We start from the raw sequence: 11,509 nt of genomic DNA on the forward strand, positions 1-11,509 counted from the left end.
GCCCTAGTCTCTCCTCATAGGGCTTGGCCTGCAAGCCCTTAACCATATGAGTGGCCCTTCTCTGGACCCTCTCCATGTTATCCACATCCCTCTTGAAGTGTGGCATCCAAAACTGCATGCAGTACTCCAGCTGCAGTTTGACCAGTGCCTGATAGAGGGGGAGTATCACCTCCTTGTTTCTGTGTGTCATGCGTCTGCTGATGCACGACAAAGTGGCGTTAGCTTTGCTGATGACTTTGTCACACTGATGACTCATGTTGATCTCGGAGTCCACTAGGACTCTGAGATCCCTTTCAGCTTCTGTGCTGCCAAGAAGGTCATTTCCTAGGCAGTAAGTGTGCCAGACATTTTTCCTCCCTAGGTGCAGCACTTTGCATTTCTCCTTGTTAAATCGTATTCTCTTGTTTTGTGCCCATTTGTCCAACCTGTCCAGGTCTGCCTGCAGTTGTTCCCTGCCCTCTGGTGTATCCACTTCTCTGCACAGTTCTGTATCATCTGCAAACTTGGACAGAGTAAACCTCACTGTCTCGTCCAAGGCACTGATGAAGACACTGAAGAGTATTGGTCCAAGGACCGAGCCCTGCGGGACCCCACTGCCCGCATCCTTCCAGGTTGATACTGACCCATCCACCACCACTCTCTAGGTATGACCCTCTAGCCAATTTGCCACCCACCAGACTGTGTAATCATCCAAGTCACAGCCTCTTAACTTGTTAACCAGTATGGGTTGGGATACTGTATCGAAAGCCTTCCTGAAGTCCCAAGTAAACAATGTCAACCCCTACTCCTGCGTCCAGGTGTTTTGTAACCTGGTCATAAAAAGACTAGGTTCGTGAGGCATGCTCTACCTGCTATGAACCCAAGCTGGTTTCCCCTCAGCATGATTTTTCCTGCTGGGCTGTCACATATGAGCCTTAATAATCTTTTCAAAGACTTTGCCAAGGATGAAGGTGAGACTAACTGGCCTATAGTTGCCTGGATCCTCCTTCCTCCTCTTCTTGAAAATAGGGACCATATTGGCCCTTTTCCAGTCCTCCAGGACCTGGCCCATGTGCCACAAGTGCTCATATATTCTTGCCAGTGGCTGTGCAATGACATCAGCCAGAGCCTTCAGTACCCTCAGATGGAGCTCATCCAGGCCTGCCAACTTAAACGCATGCAGTCCTTCCAAGTGACTCTGCAACATCTCGGGGTCAATGCTTGGTAGTCTGGTGCCCTGCTGTTGCCTCTCTACAATCCCATTGTGAGATTTGTCTTGCCCCTCGTTTAGGAACACTGAGGCAAAGAACTCATTCAGGCAGAGTCCACGGTCAGGTGGCTTGGGAACTTGCTAAGGGGTTGAACCCAGAGAGTGTTAGTGGATGGTTCTGTATTGTCTTGGCAAGGGGTGGGTTTGGTTCTTGGCCCCGTGCTGTTCAACATCAGTGACTTAGATGTGGAAAGCACACTAGCCAAATTTGCAGACAATACTAAATTAGGAGGAAAAGCAGTCACACTAACGGATAGGATGTGGATCCAAATGGACCTGGACAAGCTGAAAAGGTGGATGGAGCGAAACCAGATGCAATTCAATAAGGATAAATGCAGAGTGCTTCATCTGCGGAAAAGTAACCAGTGACACGAATATAGGTTAGGAGATGTCCTGGCCAGCACAATGGCTGAAAGGGACCTCAGGGTTATGGTTGATTACAGGATGAACATGAGCCACCAGTGTGATGCTGTAGTCAACAGAGCTAACTGCATACAGGGAAGAATTACCTGATGCATCATGAGCAGGGCTACGGAAGTGATGTTTCCTCTCTACTCGGTGCTGGTGAGACCCCAGCTACAGTACTGTGTCCAGTTCTAGGTGCTGCATGTCAAAAAAGATGTGGAAAATCTTGCAAGGGTCCAGAGAAAGGCCACAAGAATGATTAAGGGCCTGGAGGGCAAACTTTGAGGAAAGACTAAGAGATCTGGGACTGTTCAGCCTGGGGAAGAGAAGACTGAGGTGGGACTTGGTGGCCATTTATGAGTATTTAAGGGGTGAATATTGGGATCTGGGGGAGAAACTGTTCACTAGGGTGCCCCAGGGGAGGACAAGGAGCAATGGTCATAAACTGTTAGAGGATGGCTTCAAGTTGCATTTAAGGAAGAAAATCATTACGGTAACGGGACCAGAATCTGGACTAGACTTCCCAAGGAGGGGGTGCAGTCCCTAGCCTTGGGAGTCTTCAAGAGGAGACTGGACAGACACCTTGTTGGGATCATTTAATCTTAGCAGTACTCCTGCCCAGAGCAGGGGGTTGGACTCTGATCTTTCAAGGTCCCTTCCAATCCTTAATGTCTATGATTCTATGGGCATGAAGGCAAAGGAGCTGAACTTACTGTGACCATCAAGAGGCAGCCAGCAAAAGGAACCTGAAAACACACAGTGGGTAGATAGAAGGAGATCATCTCTCAGTGCTATAGCACCACTGTCTGTGGATGGAAGGTAGACTTCTATTTTAACCATCTTGCACTTCTCTTCAGCATTCCTGACTGCTGGTCATGACAGTTTTGCCAGAGATGGTGAGGGTTCATGTGCACTTAAATAAGCTAAGCCTTTCCTGGAGGGATGCACCTAATGAGTCATGATAGGAGGCTGCATTTATGCTAGTAGACCTGCTTCACAGTAAGTCCCATGGAGGTAAATTCTTCCTGGTCCTCTCTAAGGAACAGACTAGCACATCTTTACTTTTTAATCTTCATGGGCTTCATGGCTTACACCTGGGATATTTAAATGAAGGCCCAGAGGTTGAGAAGGAAGACCATAGTCAATGTCTACACTCCTCTGGCACAGTGGAGCTCTACAGAGAGGGTAAAATTTTTGTCTGTTTTGGAGACAGAAAAATTTTGGAGGCCAGTTTGAGACTATGGAATGAACTGAGGACCATCACAAATCTCATTACTTCCTGCTCCAAGTGAATATCCTCTGCCTGAACCTAAAGGTCTGTTGGGAATAAGTCAGACCAACTTTTGGAGCCAATGGGACACAAAGTGATGAAATGAGCTTCACGTCCAACTGCATTTGGTACTGCATCATGACTGACCAGGTGGTATTCATTTATATGCTTTTAGGATGAGTCTGGAACCATAACAAGAACTTGTTTTCTGCTCTGTTATTATGCCCGCAGCTCTGCTCCTGGTGTGCATTTCTTTAGACTTGCCTTATGTAAAAGTACAAAGCAACATAAATCATTTAAACCAACTCCCCCTGCCAAATCCCTGCTGAAGAAAGGCACACCACTGCACATGTTTTGCCAACTGGAGAGAAGATGAGAAAACAGCACCCAACAGATGGTAGGCCAGTCGGTCAATATGCTACTGGAAGGCATGCAGATCTACCACTAATGAGCAGTGTATAAAGGCTCAGATGGAAAAGACAGAATTGTGCATGGTCTGATGGGTTTTAAGATCCTTAACAGTATATCCTGTGTAGACAGGATCCTGAGGTTGAGAATCTTTTGCATTACATATTTTACTAGGTTTGCAACTACCCTTGTTTTCTTTACAGCTGTGGTGATGTAGTGGTAGTAATAGTAATATCCAGGGGGCTGGTCATGGATTGGGAATCCCGTGTCTGAAGGGCTCTTTAAACACAAGCCAAAAACAGTCCGCCCCTCAAAAAGCCGAAAGTCCGGTACAAGACGCAGGTCAGCAAGACTGAAGTAAATGAGAAGGTCTCAGGACTTCCTTCTGTTGCAAAATTCAATTGCAGTATGGAAAAGGTCTGGAATGGCTAATTGGAAGAGCTGGTTTCATTTCTGTTCCTTTGAAATGAAAAGCTGCCACCCATACGTAACTGAGTCCAGTTGGATGATGGTATTTAACTAGAAGATCGAGACCTGGTGAAATTGTGTCCTTGTTATACATTTATTCAAAGGAATTGGAAAGAACCAGCTCTCTGGCAAAGGAACAGCAAATAACATTTACTTAGGCAAGTATGAAATTGGATATACAAAGAGGGGGGTAAAAAAAAAAATATTCAATTTAAAGTGAGAATCGTATCCATCAAAGCAATAAAATGGAAGAGCAGCATCAGAACTTTTTTGAGATTTATAGATGCAGTGGTAATACCCCCCCCCCCCCAATGAAGTAAGGATGAGAGCCAGTATATAGAAAAGTAATTGGAATATTTAGTTTAATAGCAGAATGTGATCTGCTAAAATGTATAGCGGGGTTTTTTTTTTTGTTTGCTGTAATAAAATCTAATTTTGTGTTGTACTATAGTAGCTCATAAGCAAGACCAGGGTCTTAGTGGTTATCATATAGTTTCTAACCAATAATCTCAAACCTTAGTCGCAATAGGCACGACCAGTGGAAAAAATATTTTCGCTAGCCCCACTTCACAAGTGAGCACCTGAGCTGACTTGCTTCAAGTCGGACAGGATGCGTGGGGGCACAGCCAGGGACAGCCCTACTGCTTTAACCATAAGGCTATCTTTCTTTCTTTTTTTTTTTCCAAATTTGTATGCCCACCTGCTCTATAAATGCTCTTAAGTATTTGCACAAATAATACAGGTAGCACCAAAATTATGCATGTCTTACTTCAGTGAGAGAGCCCTTTTACTTCTGTAATAGCAATATGGATGTCTGTTAGTCATGTTGCTGAGGAAGGTTATTGCTCCAGGTAACACTGGCCAGGTTCATGGATGACACCTAAACAAAAGCCAAGTTATGGGGGAACATGGTCACACTTGAAAATTAAGCTGCAGATACAGGCGGACCTAGACAAGCTGGGAAGTTGGGCGGATTGGAATTGGATGAAATTCAGTGTTGAGAAATGTAAAGTGCTCCTTCTGGGGACAAACAATCCCCAACATATTTATGGGCTCAGTGTTGCCAAGCTGACCAGCACCACAAAGGAAAGGGACCTGGGGATAATAACAGACCACAGGATGAAGATGAGCCGGCAGTGAGATGCTGTAGCCAGCAGGGCAAATAATACTCTGGCGTGCATCAATGGATGTAGCGCCAGCAAAACCAAGGAGGTGATTCTTCTGCTCTACTCAGCACTGGTGAGACTGCAGCTGGAGGACTGCATCCAGTTCTGGGCACTGCACTTTAACAAGGATGTGGACAAGCTTGAGAGAGTCTGGAGAAGAGCCACCCATCTGATCAGAGACTTGCACAGCGAGCCATACAAGGCAAGGCTGAGGGACCTGGGCCTCTTCTGCCTAAAGAAGAGAAGGCTGAGAGGGGACTGAATAGCAGCTTACTGCTGCATCAGGCGAATACATCAGAGGCTCAGTGAATAATTGTTCACCTGGGCACCCTTGGGGAAAACCAGAAGCAATGGCCTCAGGCTCCTAGAAAAACGTTTCAGGCTTAACACTTAAAAAAACTTGGTCACAGTTGTGGTGTCCGGACTGCGGAATAGGCATCCTCCAGAGGTGGTGCAAATGCCTACCCTGGAAACTCTCAAGAGGAGACTGGACAGTCACCTCCACCGGGGTCACCTGACCCCAGTTGTCTTTTCTGACTATTGCAGGGGGGATGGACCCAATGATCTCCCAAGGTCCCTTCCAGCCCCTTACAGTCTATGAATCTATGAATAATTAAGCAATCGATGCCCCAGTGCTTGCTATTGGACAGAGTCAGTACAGCTCAGCTGCATGTCAGCAGGGGAGCAGGTTTATCAGGTTTTATTGCAAGTGGAGTAAGATGCATCATGGGGCTGCTTAAAATCTGCAGCATCTGGATAATTATAGACTTTTAGAGAAGTCGGGCTGGAAGGAACCTCTAGAAGTCATTTAGCCTGACCCCCTGCCAGAGGGAGGATCCTCCCTATCCAAATCCCTAGTCTTAAACTCTTAGAACTATGGTCAACCCTGACACAACACGAGCTACGATGCACTCTTTTTCGGCAATCCCTTGCAGTTGAGGATGATTGTCTCATCTATGCATCTGAAGATGGCTGATTGAGGCCAATCTGGGATCAATAGACTCTATAAAGCTGTTTCATGAAAGACGCCTGTGTTGTGACTTTTTTTTTATCATGGAGAAGATGCTTCCCATCAGCATCCCCATGGCTCTTGACTGAACGGGACCTTGATCCAGTGACAAGGAGACCAAGACAAGTGGGGATCCCGTTCTGCTGCAGCCTTCATCTGCCTTCACTGTTGAGACTCTAACATCTTCCGCCTGCTCCACCAGTGAGGACTTGTAGATGCAGGGCTGTGGGGCTGGGCAGGCTTTAGTGGCCACCTGTACTCGCCATGTCACAACACTATCAAATTTTATATATTCAGGCAGTCCATACCAGTATGACCATGAAGTGAAATTCCTCCTGACCCCAAGTGTGGTGATCAGTCTGGCCCTGAGTGGAAGGGCAAGACCCTCTACCGAGGAAACTTCAGCTTTAAGTTGCAGCAGGAGCATTAGCACATCCCAGTCCAAATCCCCAGACTGCAGCCGTCCCCCAGTGCCTCTGAGGAAGTCTTTCTATTCCACTGCCTCACTGTTGTACCAGTGAAGAAGTGTTTCCTGATATCAAATCTATACTGACTTGGCTGCAACATCAAGCCATTGGTCCACATCCTGCTCTCTGCAGCAAGAGAGAAAAGGTGTTGTCCCTCCTCTTTTAAGGCAGCCCTCCAGGTATTTGAAGACTGCTGTCATGCCCCCTCTTATGTGACTTTTCTGCAAGCTTAACATACCTAGCTCCTTCACCCTCTCATCATACAATTTGCTTGCCAAGCCTTCTATCATCATTGTCGCCTGTCTCGACCCTCTCCTAACTTCACATCGTTTTTTAAAATGAGGAGCTCAAAACTGCACACGCTACTTCAGATGAAGCCTAGCCAATGCTGAGTAGAGGCACTATCAGCTCCCGTGTCTTGCATCTATTGCTGCATCCCATTACCTTTTGAGCAGCTGCATTGCACTGCAGACTCAGGCTGAGTCTGTGGTCTACTAAGACTCCTGGATGCATCTCGCTAGTGCTGCCATCCAGCCAGGTGTCCCCCATTTTGTATTTGTGTTTTTTGATGTAGTGCCTTGTATTTATCCACATTTGAACCTCATCCTGTTAAGTTTTAAGGCCAGCTTTCCAATCTGTCGATCCTTCTGAATTGTCCTCCCATTCTCCAACATGTTCATGGCCCTTTTCAGTTTCATGTCATCTGCACACTTACTCAAGAAGCTTTCTATGCCAGCATCCAAATCATTAATGAACACTTAGCATAGCATTGGGCCCTGGACAGACCCCCTTTGGACTCCGCTCGAAGCCTCCTGCTATTCTGACATGGATCCATTAATAATTACCCATTGCTTGCAGCTATTGAGCTAGTTGTCTGCACACCTAATAGTAGTTTTGGCCAGCCCATGTCATGATGACCATGATAAGCACCTAATCTATTAATTATGCTAACTATATAGCACATAACTGTAGCATTGTGACATGGGGCACTAGTACAAGTTTTGCACAACTTTCAAGTTACTCCTCAGTTTATCCAAAACAGTTCACTCAGTCTTGAGTCTAGGCCTGTAATAAGCTGAGCCTAACATATTAAAAAAGGAAAGCTCTCTGGGCCAGGTACGAAATGTGAATTAAGTTCAGTTTAAACAGCAACTTAAGTGCCTACATCCAACTGAGCAACTTGGAAAAACCCTGCCTAAACACACAGGCAGATTAGAAATCCTTTGCTTCTGCTGGACCCTGTACGTGCTTAATGTAGCTACAGCCCATGCCCAGAAGTGTCAGCATCTTGACTGAGCTGAGTGTGCATGCAGCTATCCAAAGTCATTTGGGATTCAACAGATTAGTCATTCCTATGACTAAGTCCCTGGGAGGAGGACGAGGAGGCCACCTTTAACATAATAATAGCTTAGAAGTTAGGGTGACGTGATAGTCATGGTGGTCAAGGATGCAAGGTGCAAAAGGCAAGGATTTTGGAGGGTAATATCTCTTAATTGAACCAACTGTATAGCTGGGACTTAAACAGTCAGACAGTTGGCCCAATAAAAGATATCACCCCCCCCCCCCCCCCCCAATCCTTGCCTTTCTCTTAGTGGTTAGGGCATTAGGGTTAGGGCATTCACTCAGGCAGTGGGAGACGCAGGTTTTCTTTTAAAAAGTAAGCAGCAATGAGGGTGTCTTGTGATGGGGCCTGAACTGGCGGGGTGTGTTAAGTGCGCTCAGTATGATTCAGATTTTGCTACTTTGGGTTCCCTAATCTTGATGGCCGTGCGATGAGCTCCAGGTGGCTGCTCTGACTGGGATGTTTCTTCACAAGTACAGAAACACAACTGCAGAAAACTAGAGAACATTTTCTTGTTTATCTTGTATTTTTTCTTCTTTTTATCCACATCTTGCCTAAAGCCTGATAATGAGCTTTTAACTTGATGAGTTGTCAGTGGTAAAAAATGTGATACAAGCTCAGACCTCCAGAAAGCTCTTTTTTTTTTTTTTTGATTTGCCTCTGTGGGAAGTCATTTTCACAAACTAAAATACAAGTCTCTCTCTTTCTCTTTTTTCCTTTTCTTCCACAAGAAAAGGAGACATTTCAGGATGAACACTTTGCTTAAAGACCCATGCTGAGCAGGAGAAAAAAAGGTTTCTCTTAATGTAGCACTACCATAGACCTCTGACATAAGGTTCACCTCTGCTTTGCAGAGTTTGTTTCTTAGTCTCTTTTGATATATTTTTTTTTTCCCACTTTACTTTCTGGTGATATTTTTTTTATTATGTCTGGCTCTGAGATAGTAGGTGACATAAGAATAATGGCACAGTAACAGAAGTACAATGAAGAAAAAAGGGCTGCGTTATTCTTCACGTGCACCAAATTGCAGTAAAAAAAATACCTGTTGGCTCATGAAGCATAATGTATTACACAGCCAGTAACTGTGTTTTCCTAACACTGTCAGTCATAACTTCTCTGGAAGAAATTATCTGAGACTTCTCCACCAGTCACAAAATGCTCAAGCAAACCGTACCCAGAGTGTACTTGAGATTATAGTTCGGTTAGACTGTATTTCTTAAAAAGCAACTTCCAACCTCAACTTAAATGTCACTTTCTCTTTTATAATCCCATTGTGTGTAACCTACAGGAAATGGATTACCATAGTGCATGGGCTAGAGGTGAGAAATGGATGGGTCAAAAGTGGTGGGAAAAGCGGGCTTGTTATGTTGGGAAAAATCTTACTTTCCTGGTTGAATTGTGAAACTTTGGGGGGATTCTGACTGAGTTAGAAATGGGAATTTTACAGTGCTACTTCAGTGTAGCAAAACAGCTGAGAATGAAAGGAAAGAAGTGAAATGAACCTTCACTTAATCTCAATTTTTTTGGTGTGTGAATTTTTTCCCCCTCTTATTTCTATTGCATCATCTGTGGAGTAACTGGCCCACACAGAAGAAGGTTACATTTCTCAGGCTTACCATTTGCAAAAATGAGCATGTTCAGGTCTTACTAAGAGTAGAGGCCTTTTGCTAAGGCAGACAACTGACTGCTCAGTGGACACAGATGTCCTGTGCGATCCTGGGCAATTCACTTGGTTTCCCTGTCCATAAAATGTTGCTAACGAGGTCTTATTTTTACATACTTTGTTGAGAGTTTAAGAACCTTTCTCTCTTCCTTTCAGCTTTTTTTCATCTGTACAGTTCATTACACAAGGGAGCTCCAGTCTTTCAGGCCTCTGTGACCAGGTTCATGCTCCAAGGGTGGCTGGCATGCCCCCCTTGCCCAGCTCCAGCTCTGGGGCACCCTCCCTTTCTCGTTTTCCTGCTATGCCTTTGATATAATTGGACTGGAAGGGAGGCTGCCTAATGAGGCCTACAGTGAGCTCCTCCAGCTCGTCTAGATGCCAGCTACTTCTCTCAGGGCACCTGTTAGCCTTAAGTGGTAATTTCTTTGCTCTGATGGCCCCTTACCCCACACCCCTGCCTTGCGGATGTCACTGTCCCTTCGTTCCCTTTGTGGGAGCCTTGGACTTCTCGGCCTCCACCCATTTCTTTGTCTGGTCCGTCTATCTGAGGCCTATTGCACTGGACCTGGCTTCTGAGCACCAGCTCTTATCTTGCTTACTTTAATCCTGGGCCCTCTGGCCTTGAGTCTCTGCCTTTGTTTTAGGTGCTGAGCCTGTGTTGGCTCTGTCTGGGCCCCCCTGGACCTTCCTTCACTCCTTGAAAGCAGTGCTTTGGGCTCTCTAGCTCTATCTCTGGCTCTGCCCCTCTCTGGGTACTGGGCTACCTGGCCCTTGTCTGGTTCCTTTCCATGCTAGGTTTATGCCTTTCTTTCTCTCTCTCTCTAGGCTTGGATCTCCCCTTGAGGTCCAAACCCTGAATTAAGGCTCCTTGCAAGGCTCTAAATGCTGGCGTGCCCCTAGCACTCCACTGTGGGTAAAACCCTCGGGTGCTCTGCCGTGACCTCTGCTCACTCCTCTTTCAGTTGCTTCCAAACTACTGGTTGCAACGGTAGCCCAGGAATAAGCCTTCTGGCAAACACAACTCAACCGCCACTGTGGTTGTCTGTGCCCAAACATAGACAATGGCTATCTGTCTGCACAACAAGCTTCCTGTTATGCCAGGTAATATTCCCCCATGGGGCACCAGCACTTTGTTCTCCTTCCTCAAACCAGCTTTGGTGCCAACTAGCAGAGTTCCTGAATTCCCCTTGCGCTGGGCAGCATCCAGGGCCAGACCGTCCCTCCTGGCTCAGGGCCTGTTTTTTGTATACCCCCTGGCCTTGCCCCCTGCTGGTCACATGCCTGCCTTTATGTATTTATTTAACAAATGCAAGTCTGTGAAGCCAAGCAATAGCCCCCTTGTTAACTGACTTGAAAGTTATTAATTCACCTCTTAGTTTGTAGAGGAGACCATCCTCAGTGATGTGCGGCCTGGCTTGTATCTCTCCACAAGTGCACGATGGGTTAGCATGGAGACCCCAGCAGTGACATTTCGCTGCGCAGAGGCCTTGGCCTGTCCTGAACCTGTTTAGCAGGGGCTGCTCTCGCCATGATAGTTCAAAGCCAGCAGGTTGACAGGTGGGGTTTGCCACAAGGAACTTGTTTGTGACTTCCTCGGATTCCCATTGCTTGATCCAGAGGGCTTCTGCAAATAGATCCTGGTCAGGGATGTTGCTCCATAAGGGGTGCTGCAAGAGAAGGGGGGCCTTGGGTGAATTAAACAGGTCATCATAGAGTGGTAGGTAAGGTGCAGCACGTGCCTCTCTGACCTGCCATAGGTGTTTCCTGATTGAGCTGCTGGCTCAGCCCTAGGGTGATTTACTGCTGCTGGACTCTGGTGTGCTTCTATGCAAGGCGTTAGTCCATGGTGCTACCCCAACCCAGCTAGTTCTGGGGTAAGCGCTTCCCTTGGGTAACTCCCACAGTACCTGTTCCCAAACAGCTCATATTTAGGCACCTTTCCCTGCCTGAGGCTCTCTGCTGACCCTTCTCCCATAAAGTAACAGGAGCCTTTGGCTCTCTGTTACACCTCCTAGGCATTTATGGAATAATAATGTGCTAGTTGCCATGTGTGGCTCCAACC

The sequence above is a fragment of the Gavialis gangeticus genome, unplaced genomic scaffold (assembly GCF_001723915.1).
Source record: "Gavialis gangeticus isolate Ggan-Ray unplaced genomic scaffold, GavGan_comp1, whole genome shotgun sequence".
In the NCBI taxonomy this organism is placed as follows: domain Eukaryota; kingdom Metazoa; phylum Chordata; order Crocodylia; family Gavialidae; genus Gavialis; species Gavialis gangeticus.